A 12,263-nucleotide genomic window follows, 5' to 3' on the forward strand; every position below is an offset into this window, starting at 1 on the left:
TGTAGGGTCGCTCAGGGACCGTCAGTTAGGTTCCTGATAGTGGGTTCGCCCTTATTAGGGCGGTTTATCTTTAGGCAGGGCCTTAGCCCGCAGGGACGTCGCAGGGTGAGTTTGCCACCACTTACCTAGTCTGACAGCTAGCGCCAAGCCTGGTTGTGGTTGCACGGTTTTCTGGACAGGTACTGACACTTACTTTACAATTTTACTCAGTTTTATTGCTGTTTTTACTCCTATCACTCAGTGATGGTCAGTATAAGATTTCAGAGTATGGGCAGGGACTCTCTAAGCAGAATGACATTCTCAGCACTGCTATTTAATATAATAATAATAATAATAATAATAGTCATTATGCTATCGCGGCATAACATACACTGTTACCTCTGCTGTGCCTCACCCCTAGATATAAAATCTTATCTTATCTGTAGCTGGTAGAGTAAGTCTCCTAACACTGTTATTTGCCGTCAGGAAGTATCTGTATGTGTGAGCTCATCTTGGAATGCAAGGGGGAGGAGCCAATGCGGAGAGGAGCTCAGTGCAGTGTCAGACAGGAGAACAATGGGGGTCATTTACTAAGGGCCTGAATCACTTTTTTTCGTCGGGTTTCCAAAATTTTTCTGATTTACCCTAGGTTTGTGGCGCTTCGGTGCCAGCATGCAGATCAGATGCTATACTGTACTTTAGACTAACAAGAAACAGATACAGACCCCAAAACAAATTCAGACCCAGATTTTAGACTCCTTACCTTGTGTACTTCTTTGTAGCTCTATGAGCCAGATATATCACTGTTGTTATCAAGTTGAGTGAGTTTTCTCATGTTGAGGGCAATTTCTCGTTTTAAAACGTACCAAATATTTGTGCAATGTTCCTAAAAATAAAAAAAAAACTCTACTCCCCTGCTGGTGAAGGAAAAAGATTATACTTGGGTGCTCATAAATAAGCGATTTTTGTTCAACCTTAAAAAAAAATAGTTTTTTTCAAAAAAAGAAAAAAAATGACTCATTTTAACACCCTCAAAGATAAATTAAAGAAGCCCAAAACCGAAAAACGCGATGATGTAAATGATGATGTAGATATATTGGAGGTTATTTGCAGGCAGTGGATTAAGGCCCTGGGCTGTAGGAATATTATAGACCCTACAAGTCTGGAGTCACTTACTACATCTGGTGCTATAACCAGTTTATTGGCGAATGGAGGATGAGTCCCTTCTGCTGCTTTCAATCTGAGGTTTCAGGACATCTTTGCCATTGTTTACTTGTTTGGTTACATAACCATTGAAGATTTTTATTCCCTAAGTCTAAAACTAAAGATTCCAACAACGTGACAGTAAGGAGAAATCTTGGAAACCGAGGAACTGACGCAGAAACTATGTTGGAAAAACATTAAATATGTCAATACTTAGGGAATAACACTTATGTCCTTAATCTGGAAAGTCTCTTTTATGTCAGTTGTTTGTTATATTCTGACTATATTTGTAGAAGCTGCACATATGCTCAACATTAGTTATCCGTAAAATCCACCAAACACGTAAACCAAAGCAGGTGGAAATGTTACCCTAGGGCATAATGGCATGTGTATATCCTCCGAATATGTCATAGCCTTGTTATAAGCGGGCAGGATACGCTGCAATTAATTAGTCTCACTTTATGACCATGTTGGGTAAACAACGGATTATCAATAATTTGTTGCCAAGATCACAACATGGTTCGCAATTTGTTCCTTAAAGGCTCCTTTTCATGCAAGTTTCCTCTTATTTTATATGATACACATTGGGGAAGATTTACTTACCCGGTCCAGTCGCGATCCAGCGGCGCGTTCTCTGATGCTGATTTGGGTTCTGGCACGATTCACTAAGGTCGTGTGCCCGGTATCCACTAGGTGTCGCTGCTGCACTGAAGTCTGCCGGAGTTCATCTTCTCCGTCCTGGTGTATGTGAGTGCTATTCTTGCGACACAATTTTTTTTTTTAATTCCACGGTTTTTCCGAATCCGTCGGGTTTTCAGACGGCCACGCTCCCCCGATTTCTGTTGCGGGCGCCGATGTGCCACAATATGATCGCATGCGCCAAAATCCCGGGGCATTGTGGCAGAAATCGGAAATATTCGGGAAACCCGTCGAAAATGTGCGAGTCCATATTAGCTGCCCACAAACATTGGGCCAGATATATTATTCAGGTTGCGCCAGTTTTCTGTTGTATTTTAAACTGAAAAGAAAGTCTTTGGATCTTGAACAGAAGTGTCTTGCACCAGTTTTGAGTCGCGGCTGCTCTATACCGACAAAACTGTGTACCTAAAGGGGTGCGTTGGGAGTTTATTCAGAGCTTATTCGGAGTTTACGACATTTAATACAGCAACTTGACAGAATTGTGTCTCAGTCTCTATGTTAAAGGTGCCCCTAAAAAACTGTTGGCGCACACTTACCGTGCAGTGCAGGGGGCGCTAGCTTTATGAAGATTGTGTGCCAGTGTTCAATAATCTGTCCCCCCCGGGACACTTGAAAGGCAAACCAGACCGCACTATTTTTGATAATTCTGGCCCATTGTGCGCAGAACCTCAACAAACTTAAAAATTTAATTTGAAGACCTCCAATGGCTACCAATAAAAAACATTAAAAAATCCTTATCCTACCATACTATTCAGGAGTTGTACATTGGGGCTAAAGTCACCGGGACATTGCCTTTGGATATCCAAGAGATGTATTAAGAGTCTTCAGTTACACAATTAGGAGTAGGTGAAAGACTGGACTCGCCCCGGAACAAAACACAGAAGAAAATATTGCTCCAATGTGCTGGATGTGTAACCAACAACCATGAGTAAAGTTCTGGTAATGAAACTGGAACATAATTTCCATTCAGGTGATGTAATGAAGGGGCCAGGGAAGGCAAACAGGACAGTGAGGCCAAAAATGAAGCCACCCAAAAGGCCTTAACTGCTTACTTGATCCACCCTAAGCGGTGGCCAGCAACTGTGCAATAGTGCCTCCCTACACCGAAGTGAAAACATGTAACAAGACAAACCAAGCAAACAGGGAAGAATAGTTGACAACCCAGGTCACAACAGAGATAGTAAAGAAGTACAAAATCACAGATACAGGAGGGTAGTCTGAAGAGAGCTGAAATCAGATTACCAGAAGCACAATGAACTGAGTTTCAAACCAAGTATGGAGCTAGCCAAGAATATAACCAGCACATAATTGAATGTGAGCAGTACATTTATGCCCGAGAGCCTCTGCCCCAGAAGAATGGAGCACAACTCTGTCTGTCAGAGCAGGTTAACTATTGCTGGACAAGAGCATAAATGCAGAGGAGATGGGGGTGGTGCAATTAAATCAATCCCATCAGCAAAGCTGCTAAACCCGTGTTCACACACACTATTAAAAGAGATTCAATCAGCACTTCCTCAGCCACTTACCACAGACAGGGGATAACACTGACACCGATGTTACAGGTGGATTTATGATCAGACATGCTTAAGGAGTAATACTGAGTAAAATCTTCACCAAATCTGAAAAATGTTTGTCGGTAAAATTCGGTGCTGATCTAACACCAGACTATATAGTTATATGTTGTAGAGGATGACAGCTGTACCACAATTTGCAGCTGTCAGAGCTTTCCAAACCAAAACTTCCAGGACATCAGAAAAATGTACCACTTTACAAAACCTTTTTACTTTTATGCTGTGCATGACACTACCACACAACTGAAGAAACACACAACGGGGCACATTTACTTACCCGTTCCGTTGACCCCGCCGATCCGGAATGTCCAACGAGGATTCGATGCTGCCGCGATTCACTAAGATCGTGCGCCCAATTTCCTGCATGTGTAGCTTCCCCGCTGAAGTCTGCTGGAGTTCACCTTCTTTCTGGTGCCTGTGAGTGCTGATCTTGCGACACAATTTGATTTTTAAATTCTGCGGGTTTGTCCGAATCAATCGTGTAGCCGGCGGCCACTCCCCCTGATTTGAGTCGCATGAAAGCCTGTGCCGATGCGCCACAATCCGATTGCGTGCGCCAAAAACCCGGGGCAATTCAGCACAAAAACGCTAAATTCCGGAAACCCGACGGAAATGCGTCCATCGGACCCTTAGTAAATGTGCCCCAATATATGTGTATAAAAATATTTTAAAAAAATCTCCAAGTATGGTGTAGATTCATTCGTAAATTCAGCCCTTGGTTTACCATGCTGGCACTGAAGCTACCACTCCAAATGGCCAGGATTAGCCTGGGGATTGTTGGGTATATCCAGTCTCGTTGACCACTAATGGCTCCTGTGTGTTTCCCGCCGGCTTCCACTGTGCCGCTCCGGTACACCACTATATAACTTTAATTTTTTTTCACCTCTGTTATAGTAAGTGCCATCTTCCACCAGTACAAATTGTACATAATGGTAAAGAGCAAACGTCAAAAATATAATACCAGGCCTTCGAGGACTTCTTGATAAGCAATTACGTGAAAATAAACAGGAAAGTTTCCCAGGTTATTTTAGTGACACGATGACAGGTAGTTATTTTACAATCTCCTAAGTGTCGACGTCTGTGAGATTTATCAAGGGCCATAAGTGACCTTCCCTTAGACAAGTTCTATGTGCCTCCTGGAAGATGTGCCTGGAGCGGATGTGGATTTTCCAGGGTTATTCAGAAATTAATTCTATTTTTCGGAATATCAGTATCTGCTGTTTTAGGAGAAACCCCAATACATGAAGAATTAATGTTTCACACCTTTACACCTTCTTAGCAGAACATATTGTAGGATTTTGCCTTTATATTTATATCCATATTTTTGCCATACAGAATCTCAACCTTGTTACAGATACAAGATGTCAGCGATCCGAAATGTCAAGGGAAGCATCTACAGTATGCACATAGAGCATCAAATAGAGTACAACGGTGGAGCTTTAGCAATTATTTTCTTATTTTTCTCTCCTTTTAATCCAACTATTAGTTACTGTGTCTGAATAGTGGGCTCCTGGGGTATATAGCAAAGCTAAGCAGAAGAACAGTTAAGCTGTCCATACATCAACTCTAAGGTGAAATAGTCAACATATCCATGCTCATGTAATGGTCAATGTAATGACTAGTGATGAGTGAACCCAAAATGTCAAATTCGGTACAGACCTGAATTTGGCGGGTTTGGCACCCACAGACCCATAGTCAAATGTTGCAAATCATTTAGGCTTCAGGTTCAGAAAACATGCCAAGCTGCATGACTTCTGAGCCAAGCAAGCACCTTTCAGCACTTGCAAGGCCCACACAGAGCAAGGCTGTGATTGGCCTGGCGGGACATGTGACCCTGCTATGGATGAGGCAGGGTTACATGTTCCAGCGAAATGACAGCATGGAGAGAGCTAGGCAGAGCTTGCTGCAGTGAGGGATAGAGCCGTAATATTATCTAAATTGCCCTTTTCAGGGCATTATGAAGAACTGCCCCTTTCAGTGCAGAATTTTGTGTAGCGTTGGGTATCAATACATGTGCAAACAGTTTGCACTAAAAACAACGTGCAACATCAGATAGAAAACTGGCGCAGAGGCTTTAATAAATGTGGGCCATTGTCTGCTAAAGTACAGGGCCAGTCTAAGTAGTAGTTGAATCCCATGATGACACTTCCAGTGTTAGTAATAGTTGAATCTTATAATATTAACTTAAATTGCCAGTTTTAGCAATACAAGCATCTCAGTGGTCATACTGTTTGCGTTATACATAAATTCTAGCTTTATAGTACCAGTGTTACTAATATTTGCATCATAGTATATTAAATTATAGTTCTAGTGTTATTAATATTTGCATCATATCGTACTGCGTTATAGTACCAGTACCAGCGTTAAAGTACCATCACAGTTTGCATTTCTAGCATCGTACAGCAGTACCTTAGAGAACCAGTGTTAGTACATTTGTTTTTTCATCATAATACAGTAGCATGTTACAGTATCTGTCTTAGTACTAATTGCATCCTGCAGTGATACCTTACAGTACCGGTCAGGCACTAGGGGTAGTGGAACCACTGAACCACCGCGGACGATGACGAAACTTGGGACTGGAGTCTAAGTGGTACCCGGTCTTCACCAGAGCATTGCACCCAAAGCAGGTTGGACTTGCTGCGGCGTGGTACCACCAGGTCGTTCCACACGCGCAACTTTGTCTACGGTGGTGGCCAAGGCAAGGTACAGAGACCATAACACAAAGGGGAGGGGGAAGTGATCATAAAGGTCACCTATTCATCTTGCCTTCCCCATAGTAGCGGAAAGCTTTACAGAACATGCGCAACACAAGTGTGAACTTAGACTGTGAGGGAGATTGAGGGAGATTTATCAGAAGTGTCCGAGTTAAAACTGTTCTAGTTGCCCATGGAAACCAATCAGAGCTCAGATTTAATTTCATAAACAGCTGTGGGGAAATGAAAGCTGAGCTCTGATTGGTTGCCATGAGCAACTAGAACAGTTCTGCTCTCAGACACTTCTGATAAATCTCCCTCAGTGTCCTTTTTTAGTTTTCATCAAAAATGTGCACTGGTTAGAAACCTTTCGCCAATCATTTATAGCTGTCTCTCCTCCATCTAAATAGCCCTGTCTGCAGTGCAATCAGAGTTATTAACTTTGGCAACCAGCAAACTAATTTAGCTAGCTACTGTCAGGTGGGCGGTTAGTTTATTTTCACAAAGCTCTACAATAAAACATTCTTATATCTCAAAATCAAGAAAAACTGAGTAAAGAGAAAAAAAATATTATCAAACCAGAAATCTAATGACCATGTGATACACTATTCAGGCGAAAATACGTTCAGCAATATCAGGTCATTTTGCCCTTTGAGTAAAATGAAGTGATTAGTACTGGATCATGTGTGGGAAGGAGTCGGGGGGCTTTTTTCTGGGCTTCTTTTCGACTGAATTGTTTTCTATTTGTTTTTCGTGGTTACTAATATAGGATATGGTGCAGTGAACCGCTCACTGACAATTTTTTTTCTTTTGAGATTGAGCACCAGAGATCTTCCTGTGCCGTGGGAAGAATGTGAGCGGATAACAAGCCCATTTATAATAGAAGAAGTTTCATCTTACTACATTGTTCTGAGATTGCTTAAATAAGTTTAAATACTGTATGTAAGTGGGATATCCTGATAATACATATTTGCAGTAGGCCTCTAATGTGGAGCCACTACACCCCTGACAACATTGTCTAACCCCCTATAGATCTGGACTTCAGGGGACCTCAGGGTTGCTACCTCTTGGATAAATCTCCAATGGCCCAGATTGGTTGAAGGACTCTGGCACAATAAACCAAAAGGACACACAGAGACATGGTCAGTGGACAAGCCAAGGTCAGACGAGGGAGAGCAATAAATAGGTTTGGATATGAGGCACAGAATAAATAATCAAGTCAAGCAGGGGTTAGGATGGGTGGACAAAGTCTGAGGCAGTAGTCAAATGTGTATATAATAATTGTAGACAACCTTGCAGGACATGGGGGCACATTTACTAACCCGGACGACGAAATTCCAGAATTACGGAGTGTCCAACAACCATGCACTCCGGCGTGATTCACAAAGATCGTGCGCCCGATTTCCTGCATTTGTGGCTTTCCCACTCATGTCCGCTGAAGTTCACCTTCTTGTTCCGGGTGTATGTAAGTGCATGTCTTGCGACAGAATTTTAAAGTTAAATCCCGCGCATAGATATAGCATACAGAAAAATACATGCATTTGTAGTTAACCCTTTCACGACCCGTGACGTAATAGCACGTCACGGGTCGGCCGCGGGTGCATGGAGAGGGCTCACGCGCTGAGCCCTCTCCATAGCCGGTAATTCTTTGCTGCATATTGCAGCAAAGGCTTACCGGTAACACCCGCGATCGGTGCTAGCACCGATCGTGGGTGTTTTCACCTCGATCGCCGCCGGCAATGCTGCCGGCGGCTTCAAAAGCATGGCGGCGCGTAGGCGCCGCCATCTTTTCGAGGATCGCCGCTCCCCGTGACGTCATCGGGGAGCGGCGATCCGTCGCCATGGTAACCTCGGGTCTCGCGAAGACCCGAGGCTACTTTTGGTTAACCCATGCATTACAATGTGCTATCAGCACATTGTAATGTATGAGGAGTAAAATCCCCATATACTGCCATACTGTAGTATGGCAGTATATGATAGGATCGTGCAGACCCCCTAGGGTTAAAGTACCCTAGGGAGTCTGAAAAGTACTAAAAGTAAAAATAAAAAAAAGTTAAAAAAAAAAAAATTATAATAAAAAACCCTAAAAACTCAAATCACCCCCCTTTCCCTAGAACTGATATAAATATAAATAAACAGTCAAAATCATAAACACATTAGGTATCGCCGCGTCCGAAAATGCCCGATCTATCAAAATATGATAACGGTTTTTCACTGCGTTTAATCCCGTAACGGAAAATCGCGCCCAAATTCGAAAATGGCACTTTTTTTGTCATTTAAAAAAATTAAAAAATTCTATAAAAAGTGATCACAAGGTTGTACAGTCCTAAAATTGATAACATTGTAAATGTCATCAAAATCCGCAAAAAACGACACCTCCCACAGCTCAGTACACCAAAGTATAAAAAAGTTATTAGCGCCAGAAGATGGCAAAATCCCCCAAAAAATTTTTGTACAGGAGGTTTTAATTTTTTTAAATGTATGAAAACATTATAAAACCTATACAAATTTGGTATCCCTGTAATCGTACCGACCCAAAGAATAAAGTAGACATGTCATTTGGGGCGCACAGTAAAATCCGTAAGATCCAAGCCCACAAGAAGGCGGCACAAATGCGTTTTTTTACCAATTTCACTGCATTTGGATTTTTTTTCCCGCTTCCTAGTACACGGCATGGAATATTCAATACCATCTCTATGAAGTGCGATTTGTTACGCAGAAAATAAGCCGTCACACAGCTCTGTACATGGAAAAATAAAAAAGTTATGGATTTTTGATCATGGGGAGTAAAAAATGAAAATGAAAAAACAAAAAAGGGCCAGGTCCTGAAAGGGTTAAAACGATTACTTATATTAAAGTTTACTTGGCTCCCTGACAGCTCATGTCCTGGGTTACCAGGCCATGTTCAACATGGAGCTGAGTCCCTCACGCCTCCTCCTAAAAAACGCTTGTCATCCTACTCCTCCCTCTTGTCACCCTACTCATCCCTCTTCTTTGTCACTCCTTGCCCCGGCCTCTGCTTCTTCTTATCGCTGACCGTAACAAGCAATTCTGGTGCTAACTCGGTCAGCACCTTCATGTGGACATTCACAGATACTTTGGAGACAGCCGTCTCGTTCTGCACATGCGCTGCATTGCGCGCAAGGTTACTAGGCAGTGAGCCGGGTATGCAACTTACTACGGAGTTTTCATATCTGCCAGCGCCTCCCTCATAGCAACTTCAAGTCGGGCAAAGGTGCCACCGACCAGAACAGGAGCTGGAGCAGGGAAAGTGCCCTTTAATTTCTTTTGGCACCCCTGTCTCGGCTCCCACTGGGTTTTCCAGAATTCTTCTAAAACCCCTTTAACGGTTAAATGTCAACATCTACCCAGTTTGAAGCGAGCAGAGATTGATGCTGTAGACTACAATCACTTTCCTCTTTCCTTTTATATAGTGGAATACAGCAGTTTACTCCACAAGGAGATGTTGGTTCTGCTGATACCTGTTACATGAATTTCTGAACATGGTTTGTAGGACTCTATCTTTGTTATGTGGTTCTGTTTTCTGTTTCTGGTGACGACTTCTGCTTCGTTTGACCCTGATCCCTAGATCTTTGCCCTGACCTCTGACTTGCATCTTGGGCTCTACCTGATCACTGCTTGGCCTGCTCCTGGCCTGTCACTGACTACTTTCTGCCCATCTGCCTGGGCCATCAACCACCAGTTCTGGGATTATTTAGAGAAGTAGTGGCCTTGTGGTCCTATCACAGCAAGACCAATCCTTGTACAGGGATTAAATGGTAAATACCAGTAGGGATAACTCCCTTGAGATTAGCCTACAGTTAAACCTGTCAGGTTGGGCGATGGAACAACATCCCCCCCCTTATAATAAAATCATTATGATAAAATTAATCCGACTCGTAAACTGCATTCTTTCTACAGAAAATGTAACTCGAAATAAATAAATGACTCAAAAGTTTATGCAGGAAGAATATTACGGATACATTTACATAATGCGCGCAACTTTTTGGCACGCTGTATATAAAACAGGCAAGCTTTTAAGAAAGACTAACAATCCCTGCAAAGTATTAAACATTCAGAGCCATTACACAAATCTAAGTGATTCCCGGCGGTGATTGATGTTTGTAGATATTAATTCTAGTACTTACAAGATCTCTCCCCATCAAGTTCACTACATGTTGGTGATTTAAGGTTTCAGCACAAAGATAATAATGAATAAAATCCTAAATATAACATCCTGGACTTCAAAAACTACCGAATATTTGGCTGCCTGATTCATGTTCCAAGACAATTCCTTTAAAGGAGAACATCGTTCGTTGATCGAGTTTAGTTTACTTTTATGACTTGATGTATGGATATATTTTGTAGACAAATTATAACAAGCTGATTGGTGAGTGTTTGACTCCTGGGACTTATCACGAGAACAGATTCCCGGTTATCAGGAGAACGGAGGTCCTGTTCTGACTAATGGGCAGAGCTACAGGATGAGCATGTCCCTTGCTGATCAATTTAGTAGAATGGAAGTGTAGAAAATTACGACCTCAGTCCTTGGCAATCTTTGGCACGCCCAATCACTGCTGGAGCTAGCCGAGAGCATTGCTCTGCAATTTATGACTCTCCTATAGTAGTGAAAGGAGTGACAGGGCGCATGCTCGACCATCGGCTCACTCCATTAGAAAGAATGGGGGTCAAGTTCTCATGATCAGTGAAGGTCTAGGCAGTAAATCCCTCACCGATCAGCCTGAGGTTAGTGGATAATTTACTAACTTGGTACATCCTTTTTAACTAGTTAAACATGCAAATAAATATTCCAAGATGGGACAAGGAAACCATTGCCTCTTAGCTACCTTGATCTCCAAAAAGCCTTATTACATAATGTGGGTTTAAAACCAAACCAGTATAACTATTCCAGAAGGAACAGATTCCCAACTGTAGACAGAGATGACTTGACCTGGTTGGGTCTATTCAGTAAAGCGTAGGGAACTGGTTTGGCTGAGTGAGAGGCTTTTGACTAGGGTCTAATCCCGCATCATGTCATAAGGCTCCCTAAAGGTCACGCTTGATGTCAAGGGAGCTGCCTTACAAGGTAGCTAAAAGAGGCATGGTTATTCTTATCACCTCCTGACGAAGCATCAGTGCGAATCGCGCGTCGGGGTGTTCCTGTTGGCCCTCCCTCTGATTGCCTCTGTGCCCTTTGTATAATGCCTTTGGGTAAGTGTGACCTGCTTTTTTGACCTTTTTACTGGTGCCAGATGGTACCTCCGGTTGTTTGGACTGTCTAATTGTACATAGGTCTACTTCTCCCCATAACAAGTCCTACTTTTGGACATAGTACATAATTGATATGTCTTTTTGGCACATTTTTTGAGGCATGTGTAGTGTAAGGGGGTTATAGGTACTCTGTGTTTGTCCGATTTCCATCTGGGACATCTTCTGTTCCCCTTACATTTCAGGAATCCCTTTTGAAAGTTGCTTACATGTACAATATGTGTTATTTTGAATAAAGTACAAATTACTATTTTTCCAAGCTCTTTTGTTTTTGGTGTTTGTTGATTCTGGATTTTGGAGGGCGTTTGAGACTGCATATGGGGCCTTTTTATTCTTATCCAAACCTAGAAAACATATTTGCATGTTTTCCCAGAATCCCCTAGTGGAGGGTCAATGGAGGGTCAATGGAGGCTATAAGTCTCCACATGCCTAGAAGCCGGCCTTAATTGACAGTCTCCTTAAGGACTACTCTTACTTCTCAACTTTAACTGGTTAAGTACACTTTTGTAGAAAATTTTAAATTGACATCCTGAAAAACCTCTGGGGGGTCAGAGCAGGTGTTATATAAAGAAAAAAAGGGTAATTTTGACCTGGACTCCCAGGTCATTTTCCAGGATTTCATCTAAAGATGAAAAAGTTACATTACAGTTTCTGTATTTAATCAGAAAATTTTCATTTTAACTCCAATAATCACTATGGGAGCATATGTTCTGTGGACCGTTACTGTGACCAGGGAGCAGAGATTTAGATACTGAAACCTTCTATACATTTCCTTTTGGTTAGATATGTCATGAGATGATCAACTTTTTAAAACATGATTTTGCAAAGTTCTATCACATGTTCCTGTGAA

Source organism: Engystomops pustulosus, chromosome 3, assembly GCF_040894005.1.
Source record: "Engystomops pustulosus chromosome 3, aEngPut4.maternal, whole genome shotgun sequence".
Classification (NCBI taxonomy): Eukaryota; Metazoa; Chordata; class Amphibia; order Anura; family Leptodactylidae; genus Engystomops; species Engystomops pustulosus.